Source organism: Charadrius vociferus, unplaced genomic scaffold, assembly GCF_000708025.1.
Source record: "Charadrius vociferus isolate BGI_N301 unplaced genomic scaffold, ASM70802v2 scaffold362, whole genome shotgun sequence".
Lineage (NCBI taxonomy): Eukaryota > Metazoa > Chordata > Aves > Charadriiformes > Charadriidae > Charadrius > Charadrius vociferus.
In genome coordinates, this window is record NW_009647052.1 from 1,334,686 (window position 1) to 1,346,713 (window position 12,028).

The following is a 12,028-nucleotide window of genomic DNA, read 5'->3' on the forward strand; positions in this document are numbered from 1 at the left end:
CGTCTCTGTGTTCTTTGGGTTGACGTTAAGTTTATACAAAAACCGATAACACAGTCCTGGTGGGATCAAAAAGGACGAATGTTTACTTAAATATGTTCAAAAAGTTGCAAAGCAAGTACTCAAATTTGTTGTTTCTGAAGAGTAGGGTACAATTCAGCTGCAGGTTTAGTTTTAACTGATCTAAGCCTTAAAAAAAACACTCGACTGGTGCTTTCTTCTTTAAAGTTGGTTTCCGAATTAGGTAGTGCAGATACCAGGTAACAGTTCAAGTGGTTTTGGTGCATTTTGTGATGCATTGAGTAAACCAGGAAAACTATATTGGGAAGAAGAAATAGTATGAACAAAACCACATTTAACCTTCAAAAAGCATAAACAAGGAATCAAGTGTTGGGTTTCCCCTAAGTCTTCTACACAGATTTTTCTAATTGCTAGCAGAAACAAGATTTTTTCTGTGGAACTGGTTAACTGTTTTGTAGATATTTCAAGATTAAACACTTGTATATCTAAACGTTTTGTAATACATATAAAGACATTCAATAGCTAAATTTCAAAAACATACCTTGTTTAGAAGGACACTTTGATGCTTGTCAGGCCATCTCTGAATGACTGCCCATTACAGCATCCTGCTCAGTTTTTATTTCAAGAACAAACCTGCTAGTTTCTTTCCGAGCTATTGCCACTGATTTCCAACAGGCTGGTATTCGTACCTGTCTTGCTTTAGTGGTTTTGAATTTTGGAATTTAAAGGATGTTTCCAGGATGTCTGCTTGGAGAAAGAACATACTGGTGCGTTTCCCAGAGCAATGTGATAAATGCACACTGATGTATCGGCACCAAAGGACGTGGTGGGACTTTACAATGGGATTGACGAATTGGATCAAACAGTCAATTAAAGGGGAATTGAGTAACAAGTCCAAAAGAATACTTGTAATTACTAAATTAATAATCATAGTAAAAAATTTTCAGCCTTCAAAAAAAAGCCAGGTGTAGTATACAGGGATTCCAGAATGAAAGTCTCACTTGAAATTGGTAAATGGAGACAAGCAGTTAATGGATAATCAGACCTGACTTGCATAATGACGCAGCTGTTTTACTAACCTTTAACACGATTTCCCCACAGCATCCCCACATGGGTTCCGAAGGAATTCAGTATCTTTGAAGGATTATTGTTCCATGACACCAGTATGTTTGTTCTGTCTGTAACAGCTTATATTCTGTCGTTTGTTTTCCTTCTTCAGCTATGTGCTTGCTCTGTAGAAACTCATAACATATCTGTACTGCGTGAATACGCTTGGATAATCCTGAACTGCTGTTACTTATTTTCATACTCTGCTTTGGTTGGATCTTTTCTTGTTTTCTGCTCACCTTCTGTCTTAACTACTGTAAAACCTCAGAGCATTATACCCCATTTTTGAAGGTACAGAAGCACTGAGTGCAGTGGAAGCAAGGGCTAGAGTGCTTCAGTCTCTGTGGAAGACTGGAATTCAGTAAAGGAATCTCATCATGATTCTTAAATTCTTCTAAAGGTTTGTTAGTATCCCCAGGACAACAAGGAAGTACATGACTTTAAAATGGAGGCAGATGTACCGTTGCCATAATAAAGCTCAAGTATCTTGCCAAATCTCTGCGTGCTTTTCAGTTAAACCGCTGACTTCTTTTTCCAAGAGACTTCGGTCAAACTGGTTCAGCCAAGTGCAAAGTTCTAATTTGGATGAAAATAATAATAATAAAAAAAAAGGGCTTTGGCGCAATCTGCGTGTTTGTGAAGGTTTCTTCCACGTTCCTGCGTTGGGTGCTGTTGGGTTTGGCTGGCTGCAGCCGGGGTGCGCAGCGCCTACTCCCTCCACCCTTCCCCTGTGCCCTTCGCACAGGGTTGCCTTCAGCCGGGTGTATGTGTCCAGTAAAGTTTGGAAAGTGGCTTGTAATAAGCAACTGGTTTGAACTAAGCTTTAAGGCAAAATGAGGGTTGAAGCAGCGTCTCTGCTGGAGGCAGGGCAGGGGCTGAGGGCAGGCATGGTACCCACTGCGAGAGGCCCTTTTTTTCTGGTCATCTGTGCTTGGACAGAAAAAATTGCAGAGTGGCAACTGCAAAAGCTGCTGGGGGGGATGATTCGGGTTAAAATGGCCCGGCTGATCGGGTGCAGGGGTCGGCTTCATGCTCTGAGGTTGGGGGGGGGGGGGGGAGGTCGGAAAAAAAAAGCTAAAGCCTAGAGCACAGCATTGCAGTTAACAACTTCATCTTGTCTGCAGTAAAAACAACTAGATGCTTGTGAACACTGTGCCTGCGATACTAAAAATTGCTTTCAATTACTTAAAATCTGTTTAACACATTCTGATTTTTTTTTTTCTTGTAGACCAGTTTTGCTTTCTATATATTAATGCAATGCCTCCTCGGTTCCATCATTAATCTTTGACTACCTGGGGAAATTGTTAGAGTTCTGTAAACAAAACTTGGGAATAAAACTACTTTGGTCAAACTTTTAATAAACATTGATAGTTGAGAACTGTGTTTGTCTTCTGACTGCATATTTCTTTAAGCAACTTTTACAGTTGTCCTTCTTAACTCCTTCTGCACTGCCCTGCAGTGCTGGTGGTGTTCACACCGCAGCGTGACAGCACACCGCCGCCGTGATGTGGCTAGCTACGTCGGCAGAAAACTGGCTGGAATATTAAATTTATTTAATTCATTTTGAGCTTTACTGCTGAAGGTGGCAGTGGGGAGCTGGAAGCCTGAAACATCATTTCCTTTCTAGTTGATGATGTGTTGCTTTGGGGGGCCAGAGGGCTTTTGGTGCACAGAAACATGCCAAAAATGTACGTGGCGAGGTGCTCGGGGACCGGGATACAGCAGAGCCTGGGCTGTGGCGGGAAATGGAGCAGCGCAGTTGTAGCGGCTGTAGCCAAATAACTTCTTGCTCAGATTTGTTTCCCTGGTTTTAGGCTGGACCAAAAGGGGCTCTGCTCAGGCTGCTGCCCCAAAGGTTTTTTTATTTGTATCTCAGTCCACCTCGTGCAAGGCTCGTGACTTGGGATAGTTCATTTTACTGAAGTTGCAGACAAAAGCCTCATTCACGTTTTGATTGTAGCTGGCTCAATATATTTCGCAAAGGATCGACAAACTTTTACAAGTCACTGATGATTTCTCTAAATGCGTATTTTAAATTTTAGATTTGGTCAAGATAAAGGCACGTAGAAACAGATTGAACTTTGTCCTGTGTGGCGATACCCTTTTGCTCGTTGGTGCTTCAATATCTGCTTAAGAACAGCATAAATTCAGTCTGGACCACAAATACAACTCACCTGGTTTTAATTTATATTAGTTGAATGTTTATGTAGTGCCTTGAGGGGGCTGAGAGGGTTGATGAGCCCCCGGTCTCCCCAGCATCACCCTCCTGCCCTGTTCTGGGCTTCGCAAAGGACAATCCCGGATGTGCAATGCTCATTTTCACCTGTCCCCAAAGTGGAGCCTCGCCGGCTGTGAAGGACGGAGGCTGAGCCTTCCTTATTTATTTTTAAAGCCTCTTTAGCGCTGGCCAAGCTAGTTGTTTTTTCCTGCCCTGTGCTGCTGCAGGCCAGCCGTGCCGGTGTGGTGGCTGATCCTGGAGGACAGGTGTGTGAAGGAGGGCACAGGGAAAGGACCCTGCTGGGAGGAGCCAGGGGCTTTGTGGAGATAGCTGCCCTGAGGCGCTGCTGCCGGCCAGCGGCATGCCCAGGTTGAGGTAACTTAATTTTGCCCACGTTTTTCGTGACCCAGGAGGAGTTTTGCTCTGTGCTTCCTTCAGAACAGTGCGGTTCCTTTCCCTTGCCTACCTTTATGCAGGTGGCTGCAGAACTTCTTATGAGCTGTTTAACGCCCTTAGAATCATACAATGGTTTAGGCTGGAAGGGCCCTTGAAGATCATTGAGGTCCAACCCCCCTGCCATGGGCAGGGACACCTCTCACTAGACCAGGTTGCCCAAGGCCACGTCCAGCCTGGCCTTGAACCCCTCCCCAGGGATGGGGCCTCCACAGCTCCCCTGGGCAATTTGTTCCAGCGCCTCACCACCCTCATAGTGAAAATTTCTTCCTAATATCTAATCTAAATCTACCCTCTTCCAGTTTGAAGCCATTACCCCTCATTCTGTCTCTACATGCTCTTGTGGTAAGTCCCTCTCCAGCTTTCTCGTAGGCCCCCTTCAGACACTGGAAGGCTGCATTAAGGTTTCCCCAGTCTTCTCTTCTCCAGGCTGAACAACTCTCAGCCTGTCCTCATAGGAGAGGTGCTCCAACCCTCTGATCGTCCTTCGTGGCCCTCCTCTGGACCCACTCCAACAGGTCCATGTCCTTCTTGCGCTGAGGACTCCAAAGCTGGATGCAATACTCCAGGTGGGGTCTCACAAGAGTGGAGTAGATGGGTAGAGTCACCTCCTTCAATCTGCTGGCCACACTTCTTTTGATGCAGCCCAGGATGCAGTTGGCTTTCGGGGCTGTGAGTGCACCTTTGCAAGGTCTAGCTAAGCTTAACTTCTCACAAGCCTCAGTTTATGTTTGCTCCTGGATCTAAAATGGATCTGCCTTCGCTGATCAGCCAGTCATCTTTTTTCCCAGTCCCTCTATGGTTTGTGCTTCTCTGAGGTCCTGCTCAAAGTGGCTGTTCCATCAAATAACCCCTTTCTACAGGAATTTTTTTCTCTCTCTCCCTTTTCAGTGCAAATTGCAAATTCCTGACAGTGTTACCACCTTTGAGTTTATGATGATTATTCTCAAGTCCTCGAATTCTTCCTGTTTTTTGACTGCACCAAATAGTACTTTCTGCCTGGGAATTCAGCCTCCTGAAATGGCAAATCTTAAATAACAGTCAAACCATTTCCTAAACTGAGGAATAAACTGTGACCACGGGAAATAGCTTTGGGCCAAATTCCCATTTCTCCTGCGATGCTCCTACTGCTTCTTACCGAGGGGAAGGCTGGAACTGCCTCACTTCAGGAGGAAGAAGAGAAGAACACAGGGTGCAAAAGAGCTGAAGGAAAACCTGGTAGATGGCAAAACCGTATCAGTTTCCAAAACAGAGAAGCTGTGTTTTTTTAACCTTTTCTGAGTCCTCTTTTGTCCCTTCAGATTATTTCTGCATTATTAATCAATTACAGCATTGTCTGCTTTTTTTTTATTTTTTTTTAAGCTGAGGTTAATTTATGGCTGCCTATAGATAATTCTTTAATCCTTTATGTTTCAAATATTGACACAACATAATTCAAATCTGCTTCTGCACTGATAAGGTGACAGTTAAACAGGTATTTTCCTCGAAAACTGCTGAGTGAAGTACTGAGGAAATGTGGACATCCATCAGAGTGTGATTCCCCTCCAGGCGGTCGCCAGCCTGCGGGTGGGGGAGATGGTGGGGCAGCCGTGGGGTGTACAAGGGGTGGGTGCCGTGGAGCTATGCCTGTGCTTTACAGCTCTGAATTTGTGCAGGTTTTACTGCTTTCTTCTTTAAAAAAAAAAAAAAAAACAAACAAAAACAAACAACAAAAAACCCCAAAACAACTTGAAGGTGTCTAAGCTTTCATCGGTGATACACCCCTTATGGGCCAAATGCATATTTTCAAGGATGCTGCAGCAACAGGTTTGCCCTCGGTGTGCTGATGTACCGAGTCAGGGCTTCCTCCCGGCTCTTCTGGGCAAAGCAGCCCAGTAGTAACCTGGTTGTCCTTCTGCAAGAACATCATCTGCCCAGCACAAACACAAGTTAACATTCTGTTTTTTTCATATTACGTAGTCACTGGAAATAACCAGAACCAGCTCACCCCTAATCGGGGTCCTGCCTGCAGCTGTCACAGTCGCCTTTTCCCTTTCAGCCCAGTAAAATCTGGATTATTCGATACAAAGGGGGAAGAGCCACAGCGGAGCCCGTTTCCCCACCCCAGGTCCTGGTTCTGCAGGGCTCAGCGCGGGCGGCCGGCAGGGCAGCCCGCTCCAAACCCGCGCAGCCATGGAAAGGCAAAGACGACCTTCCCCTCCTGCAGTGGTTTTGTTGCAGGTGGGGCTGAAATTTAAAAGCGAGTTTCAGATTCTGCTTATCTGCAGCCACCTGGGCACATCTTAAGCAAAACTCCCATTTTTTCCTTTGATATATATGTGCGTGTGTACATATATACACACACATGTACATGTATATATTATGTATATGCATATATGAATTAATACGGTGCCTACTTTCTCTTGGGTTTAATTATTGCAGTTGCCAGATTTCTTAAAAATGGGCATTTCCTGTTTTGAAGCTGAATTCTAAGCTAATTCCTTAGTAAATAGAGTGAACCCCCCCAAATGACAAAATATTTAGTTATTATTAATTATTTATTAATATAATATAACTTAAGGTAATGTAATGTAACAACATAACATAATATTTTATTTATTTTTCTATACTTAGTTGTTATTATTATTAAATATTTAGTAAATATTTGGTTTTATAGGCTGGGCTGCTCAGCTAACAGGACATGGGTATTTTGGAGAAAGAGATGTAGGCTTGTTTGGTGTTAAGACTTGCCTCTGTGTAAAACGAACCCTTAAATAGCCTTTCCCAGAGGAAAAAAAAAAAAAAAAAGTAGACTAATTTAAGTGTAATTCTAGGTTTGCACCTACTTGACTTATTTCTAGTAACAATAGCTAATATTAGTAGTTTGCTGCTAAAGTGATTTTACGGGTGGCAGTACCTTAATTCCTTGGAGAAGGAGGGGATGTTTGGGAGCGCACAGGGACCAGGGAAAGGAAGGAGCAAGCCCGGACAAGAGCTCTGCTCTGCCGCAGTCGCTTCACAGAATCACAGAATGGTCAGGGTTGGAAGGGACCTCTGGAGATCATCTAGTCCAACCCCCCGCCAGAGCAGGGTCACCTACAGCAGGTTGCACAGGGTGGCGTCCAGGCGAGTTTTGAATGTCTCCAGAGTGAGAGAGGGTGCCTCATTTCTGGGCACGAATCCCCAGAATTTCCACACTTGTTGCACAGCTGAGGAGAACTGAGATCACGGCGTGCCATGTGACCACTCTGCATCTGGTACAGCCACCTCCAGCTCATGCCTGAAGCCCTCCACCATCAGCCGTCCCCGTTCCGGGGCAGCATCACCCAGCCGTGGCCATGCGGCCAAAGTCCTGCGAGGTGCGGTGGGACAAGGACCAAACCTCGCTGCAGCAGCCAGCTCAGCAACTCCGGCCACAGCAGCCTTTCCACTTATGACGCCAAAAATCCCCTACGCTTGAGACACAAGCCACCACCTGGTCACACATGGCAATTTTCAAGTTAAGCCTCATAAAATTACAACCGAGGAGACTAGTCACGAGCCCGTTGTCAGCTCGCCTCTTTTCTTGCCGCCCAGCAAGGCGCAGAGTGAGCTCATTTCCCACCTGGCTCCGTGCCTGCTCTTCGGTCAACCACATCAAGCGCTAAGTCACTTGGAACAAGAACAGCGTGTGCTTATGCGTCCCCAGCGGTGGCTGACAACCTGCCTCCTGGGGCTTGTGCTGGGAGCTGCAGCTGATGCTAGACATGAGCTCCTTCACCCTTCACTTCATCCACCTCTCATCTCCACCGCAGCGTCGGCCTTTGCTGAACCCTGCTCCTCCTGGGGAGCTCTGCAGTGGGGATGCGCTGACTCTGTCAGGACACAGATGGGGAAGCTAAGGACAAGGACATGTTTGAGCTTGTAGTTCACAGCTGAACATCCCAAGGAGGCATCACAGGCTGTCAAAACATCTAAACTTAAGTCAGTGAAGAGGTTGCAGCCTCCAGCTTTCAGGCTAGAAGGTTTGCCACTACTGGATTCCTTGGCAGAGAGGTCCAGGCCCAGACACCGTGTATGGTGACTGCACGATGGTGACTATGGAGTCAGAGAGCCTCTGATGGGAATCCACATCCGTGTCCTCCCTCAGAGTTACACAGGCAGGGTTAAGCCTACACAGCTGTTTAGAAAGAAAAGAGACAAAAGCATAATAGCTTAAAGGAAAAAGGGCCACTGTGGCCAGGGAGCTAGATTCATTGGGGGCCCAACTTAAATGCATCTATGCCAACACACGTAGCATGGGGAACAAACAAGAGGAGTTGGAGACATGCACACGCCTGCAAGGCTATGATCTAATCGGCATCATGGAGACATGGTGGGACAACTCCTGTGATTGGAGTGTTGAAATGGATGGATACAGGCTCTTCAGGAAGGACAGGCAGGGGAGACGAGGAGGGGGTGTCACCCTCTGTGTCGAGGACCAGCTGGAGTGCACGAGCTTTGGAGCTCCACCTGGGAATGAATGAGGAGCCGACCCAGAGTTTATGGGTCAGGATTAGAGGAAGGGCAGGGACAGACTGTGGGGGTCTGCTACAGGCCACCTGACCAGGAAGACTGAGTGGATGAGGCCCTCTATAGACAGGCAGGAGCACTCTCACATTTGCAAGCCCTGATCCTCATGGGTGACTTCAACCACCCTGGTGTCAGTTGGTTGGAGAGCACAGCAGGGCATGCGCAATCCAGGCAGTTCCTGGAATGCATTGGTGGATAAATTCCTTCTCCAAGTGACAGAAGAATCAATGAGGAGAGATGCCATGCTGGACCTTGTTCTCACCAACAAGGAGGGGCTAGTGGCGAATGTCATGCACGGGTTGCCCAGAGAAGTTGTGGAAGCTCCATCTCTGGAGGTGTTTAAGGCCAGGCTGGATGGGGCTTTGAGCAACCTGGTCTAGCAGGAGGTGTCCCTGCCCATGGCAGGGGCGTTGGAACTAGATGATCTTTAAGGTCACTTCCAACCTAAACCATTCTATGATGATTTTGTTTCCCTAAAGCATACCTGTCATTAAAACAATATGTCAAGAATCAATCCCTTTTTCTCCAACCTTTTTGTAACAGCAATTGCAGAGTGAGTCTCCCATCTTCCAGCTGAATGCTCTGGCCACCGCTAAATTTCAGCACAAGAAGGGAAAGACACATTTTACTTCTCACTAGCCCCATGAAGCCATAGCAAGAGATGGAAACAAACACCTGGAAGGACTCTGAGCAGCACAGACCATGGTTCAGCGGGAAGCCCAGGGAGCACCTTCCTGGTGGAAACAGCATCTCCTGGGTGACAGCAGACTCCTCCTGCATCTATTAAACAGGATCTTGAGATACTTGTCACTGGGTGGAGGAGCACACCTTGGGAAGCGTAGGCATCAAAGCTAATAAGCCTCTCAGCACCTAAAATGACTGCAAGTGAAAATCAGTACTTCCCAAAGCACAAGGGCAATGCTCAACTAGGAGGCACATCTGTACTTGCAAGGGCCAGCAAAGTGGGGGACTAAGATGAACCATTTCGTACAGCCACTGCTGCACCTTTGCAAATGTAATAAACGTGCCAGACTGGGTGGTGGCACCTTTTAGTGTCTCCTAGCATAAAATGGCTTCCCATTTTTTCCTCTTGCTCTCATCTTCCAGGCAGAAATAAAGAAAAGATGAAGAAACTGGGCAGTCCAAGTACCACATGAAACGAAAACTAGAATAGGAAAGGAAGACAACAGTTGTCTTGGAAAACTGGTACAAGATAGAATGGTAAGAGATCTGAGGAAATTTGGCTTAGGGAAAATTGCCGATCACCGGGCCTGTGTTCCGCAGGAGGGGAAAAAAAAAAAGAAAAGAGAGACTTGCATTGAAGCAGAGAACACAAAGACCCTTCATATGTGCAACGAGTTCAGCCACTCTCCCCACACATCCTACCCTCCCCACCTGCCTGGTCACAGTAGGGACCAGAGGAGGACAAAGTGCGATTCATCGCTGCACAGCCAAGGAAAAGCGAGCAGACATCCATGTTAAAGGCAGGCTTCTCCGGTTCTGCCCTTCCCATGCTGTCGGCTTTAGCGAGACCACAGGACCCGTGAGGGTCTAAGCTCACTTTGTCTTCACGCAAAAACCAAACCTTGGGCCTTGTGACAAATCCCCAGTGGAGTTAGAAAGCAGATGGCACAATATCTGCATCCTATCTGCCCATGGTGTTCACAGCAGATTGTTTAGCCTTTCTGTGCTTGCTTTTCGTAACAAAACAAATAGAACTCCTTGTAGCTGTGATTTCTTTTCATGTTAAAAGTTTTCTCAAACGAGAACTGTTCAACAAGCCCAAGACGTTGCGGCGAGCCCTGTATACGTGAAACTAATACCTGAGGCACAGCCAGGCCTCAAACTTGCGCACGTGCCAGGTTTTCCATTTCAGCAAATACGGACATCATTACCCCACAGACGTGAACAGAGGACACCCTGTGCTAACGAGGGAGCTCGCCAGTGCCCAAAGACCCACTTCGCGCTGAAATATAGAGAGCAGTTGTTACAGAAGATCTGCTGGAAAACAACGCAGCCATGGCCTTCCGACTTCAATTTCCCCTGGAGTTAACTCTCTCCCTACCTTTCTAAGTCTTAGACCATGGCTGTGCACTATGAAATTGCATTATTGAATTGCTAAAAGTAAAAAAAGCAAAAGCCCACTCCTTCTACTCTTCCTTTGACACCGGTGCAGTCCCGCTCAGTGGATTCACCCTTTGATTTACACCAGTGCGTGTGAGCCCAGCGCCAAAGCCTTCGTAGCACAGAAGTAAATTTAGCACAGAAAACTTGGGAAAAAGTGTTTGCTTTTGTAGCAGGGTGCGAGGGGCTTGCCTTTCAAGACACACACTATTGGAAGTAAGGTTTTCCTGTCAAATGACTGCTGGCAAGAACCAGGAAACACAGTTTTGAGATTGCACAATCTGCTTAAAAGTGAAAGGATGAAAGTGTCCATAGGAGTCTCTTCCCAGCCTGTAAAAACTAGACCTAAGTTTTTACAGACATAGGTACAACAAAACCAAACACAATACAAAGATAACGCAGTGAAGAAAGCATGAAACTTTCCTGATCCAGAACTCAGCTGCTTTGAAGAGGCAGAGAGGTGCCGGATTCAGGGTTTCTTCAGATTCACATAGCTGGAATTTCAAGAGCACTCTACCCAAAGCCTGAGTTACACGGCAGAAAGCGTAGCTGCCTTTCTTACGCTAAACTTCAGGCTTACAAGGTTGAAGCAATTCTTCTGAAGCTGAAAGGAAAACAGGCCACAGGCATAAAGGGGCAGACAGACGTCAGCTTTTCTGAGCCATTCTGACTTGAAATGACATGATCATGTCTCTAAAGCTGCCCCGTACAAGCCAATAGCTGGTGACAGGGAGATGCTTTCAGGAAGGCAGATGATGCCCCAAACAAAGTTGTAGGCTCTGCCCATCCTCCTGCTGCATGACAGGGTCTCTGTCAACAAAAAAGGATTTGCTCTGACTCTTTTCAGGAGAGGAACCACTTACCCAGAGAAAATAAGACAGACTGAAGTCTGGGATGCTAATTTCAAAACGATAGCGCTATATATATATATGGTTTACGGTTGGACTCGATGATCTTAAGTCTTTTCCAACCTAAATAATTCTATGATTTACCTGCAACATAACTTGTTCCAAAGCCCGTTTTCCCAGTCAGTTCTGAGGATGTTCAGAAATGAGACTAGCATCAGACACTGCTGCCCAAGTCAGGCAAGGGGTCAGCAGGTGCGCAGCAACAGCTTGAATTTAGGGTTTCTTGATGGCACACGACAAACTGACTGCCCAACACGGATCTTGTTCAGATGCAAGTTATATTACTATCAGTTGCAGGACGGAGCTGATGAGAAACCCCTAGTCCTGCTCCCTTGGGTTACCAAGCCACCCACCCCTGGCCTCCAGCACACCAGTCTGTCACCACACTGCCCGGAGCTGGGGCTCCTGTGGCGGGTTCCAACACGGTCCCCACCTTCCTCAGCACCCTGACCCAGGCGGCAAGTCATGCACCAGCTGCCTTCACCAGCTCCGTCGCAAATCTCACCCCACCTTACCTCCACCTGCATGAACTGCGACCCAGTGATTTGCCAAGGTTCAACTGAAAGCTAAATGACAATGACAATTGTTCAACATATTCATCAATGATCTGGATGAAGGGATAGAGTGTACCATCAGCAAGTTTGCTGATGACACAAAACTGGGAGGAGTG